This window comes from Arachis ipaensis, chromosome B01 (assembly GCF_000816755.2).
Source record: "Arachis ipaensis cultivar K30076 chromosome B01, Araip1.1, whole genome shotgun sequence".
Taxonomy (NCBI): Eukaryota; Viridiplantae; Streptophyta; class Magnoliopsida; order Fabales; family Fabaceae; genus Arachis; species Arachis ipaensis.
Genome location: NC_029785.2, coordinates 113,704,322 through 113,707,522, shown reverse-complemented (window position 1 = coordinate 113,707,522; position 3,201 = coordinate 113,704,322).

The following is a 3,201-nucleotide window of genomic DNA, read 5'->3' as shown; positions in this document are numbered from 1 at the left end:
CTTGTGGAACCACATGGTTAAATTACAGTATTTACTATTTAGTGTATAGTAGTTTGGATATCTTAGCATGAAAACCATCTTAGCTCTAAAGCATTTTACTGATATGTAGTCGTTTCAATGTTAACTTGTTTGCTTTTTTTCCGTCTACCGTTTACTATCTTTGGAATGTAGTAACGATGATTTAGTAGTCTACATTTGAATGTTAGTTTTCAAATTAGAACATTTTTCCATCCAAATTTTAGATACTGACCATGCAGTCATAATTTGCAACTGAGTTAGGCAAATCTAGTAAATTAACTGGCGTGGGAATTATTGAGATATTCTCTCATTAACACAAGTTAATAACTCCTTAATCGGTATGCAAAAAACTTTTCGGCCGTAAATATTTCCAAGTCGTCTGAAACAGTATTGTCAGGTCGTCCGCTACCGAAGCCATGAGCATCGCTTTATAATTTATACTTACCGGGCACCTCGATCAATTTTTTTCAGAGCAACCTATTTTATATTTGTCTAGTTTTTCAGTGGAATCTAATTGGAAGACAGCAGTGGAATTGAATGCTCCAAAGCATACAGAGACATGATACATGTATAATTGCACTGAATTGAATCTGACGTGTGCACCCTCCCAGTACTCTAACCGACCTAAGATCTCGGCATCAATCACTCCTGGCTGAGTCAGCTTTATCCTCCAACCAAAACTCATCACAACAGGATACACGTGACGATTCCTCAGAACTAAAAAGATACTAACAAACAATCCCGGTCATTTGTATCGCAACTAACTCACACCTCACTTATAAAAACAGAAACCACAGTCCCTGGAAGACATTATTTCTCTTCTCTTACTTAATACTCTTTCTTCCTTGATAAATACACATTCTGACTTAAGCATCGGAGTGCTTTTGCAGGTACTCCCACCACCGTGTTTCAGAGACATCCGAGGACCCTTGCCACGCTGACCCCAGCGGACGTGTAAGCTCGCCCAGACCTAACAAGCTCCCAAGGCCTAGCTTACTCCTCGGATCACCCAAACGGAACATTTGGCGCCCACCGTGGGGCCGATAACACTAACCCCACGATTTCCTGTTATATTTCTACCTCTTGAGTTTCTCTTCGCAGGATAGCGCGAGCCCCAGTCATGGCTGACAACGGAGTCCCTCAATTCACACAGGCCGAGCTCATGGCCCAAATGGCGGAACTTCAAGCGGAAATCAAAAGACTAGCCGAACTATCAGCACGAAATAGCGCCAACCAGATAGGCGAGGGAAATTCCAAAAGATCTTCCCAGGGCACACCTGACCTGCTGATCGCTGACCCACCAAAGGAGAGACTAACCTTGGACAACCCTTTTTCCGAAGAAATCACAAATTTTCAAATGCCAAAACATTTCACACTCCCCTCCTCACTTGAGCCGTATAAGGGGATTGGTGACCCCCGGGCTCACATTAAGAAATTTCAATCTATGATGTTTTTTAACGGTCCTAACAATGAACCTGTACTTTGCAGAGCCTTCCCGACGTATCTTGACGGAGCAGCTTTGCTTTGGTTCTCGAAACTACCTGCAGGTTCAATCTCTTCTTTTGAAGAGCTGGCGAAGTCTTTCATTGATTACTTCGCCGCAGCAAGAATATACGTCCATGGATCGGATTACCTCGGCACGATCCGCCAAGGTCCACAGGAGAGCCTAAAGGATTACCTGACCAGGTTTGCAGAGGCGACCATGGAAATACCCGACCTAGATCCGGCTGTCCACCTCCATGCGCTTAAGGCCGGCCTCCGACCTGGCAAATTCAGAGAAACGATCGCCATCACCAAACCGAAGACACTGGAGGAGTTCAGGGAAAGGGCAGCCGGACAAATGGAAATCGAAGAACTACGCGAGGCCAACAAAACGGAAAGGAAACCCATAAGGGAGGAGGAACGATCAATGAGATCGACCCACAACAAGGAGGTCGGCAAAACATTTAAGCTCACTCCGAAATTTGACAATTACACCAGATTCAACACAAGAAGGGAAAAGATAATCAAGGAAATACTCAATGCCAAGATTATAAAACCCCCAATAAGAGCAGGCAGTTACCAAGACCAGAGGTTCGTAGACAAAACCAAACATTGTGCTTTCCATCAAAAATACGGACACACCACCGACGAATGCATAATAGCCAAAGACCTTTTGGAAAGGCTTGCACGACAAGGCCTATTAGACAAGTACATTGAAGGGAGGAAGCATAAGGAAGACGACCGAGGCAGGGAGGAAAGGCAACCGACCTCAGTAAACAAGGAAAAATGGCCGAGCAATAACCTACCCAAGGCAGTCATAAACTGCATCTCCGGAGGATTCGCTAGAGGCGGCGAAACAACATCGGCCAGGAAATGGAGTTACCGAGCCATGCTAGCCATAGAAGGAACCTCACCTCCAAACAAGAGCGACGCACCAGATTTAGAGATCACCTTCAATAAAGCGGATATGTCCTCGGCCGCCCCACACCTGGACGACCCGGTCGTAATTTCTATCCAGACAGGCGACCTACTGGTAAGAAAGGTCCTTTTGGACCCAGGTAGCAGCGCAGACGTACTCTTTTATTCTACCTTTTTAAAGATGAACTTATCTGAAAAACTCATAAAACCCTCCTCCGGAGAACTGGTAGGATTCTCCGGAGAAAGGGTACCAATAAAAGGTTATATATGGCTTAAAACGACAATAGGTGAAAACGCATCATCCCGAACACTTGATATACAATACCTGATTGTCGATTGCAATAGTCCTTATAACATTATCCTCGGGAGACCCGCTCTGAACATGTTCAGAGCAGTAATATCAACTTTCCACCTATGTGTTAAGTTTCAGGCACAGGACGGAAAAATAGCAACGATCCACTCAGACCGCCAACAAGCTCGGCAGTGTTATAACTCTTGCTTAAAAAGATCGGATAACAGCGGAAGACAACATGAGATCAAAGCAGTACAAACCAGAGAGGAAGTCCTTTCCCTAGCCGAACTCGACCCCAGAGGAGACACACAAGAGAGACCACAACCAACTGACGAACTCCAAAAAATTCAACTAACGTCCAAACCAGAGCAAGTAACATACATAGGTCAAGCACTACAAGGGCAAGAAAGGTCGGATCTCGTAAAGCTGCTAAGAGCCAACGCAGACTTATTCGCCTGGACCCCAGCAGATATGCCGGGCATAAGTCCGGA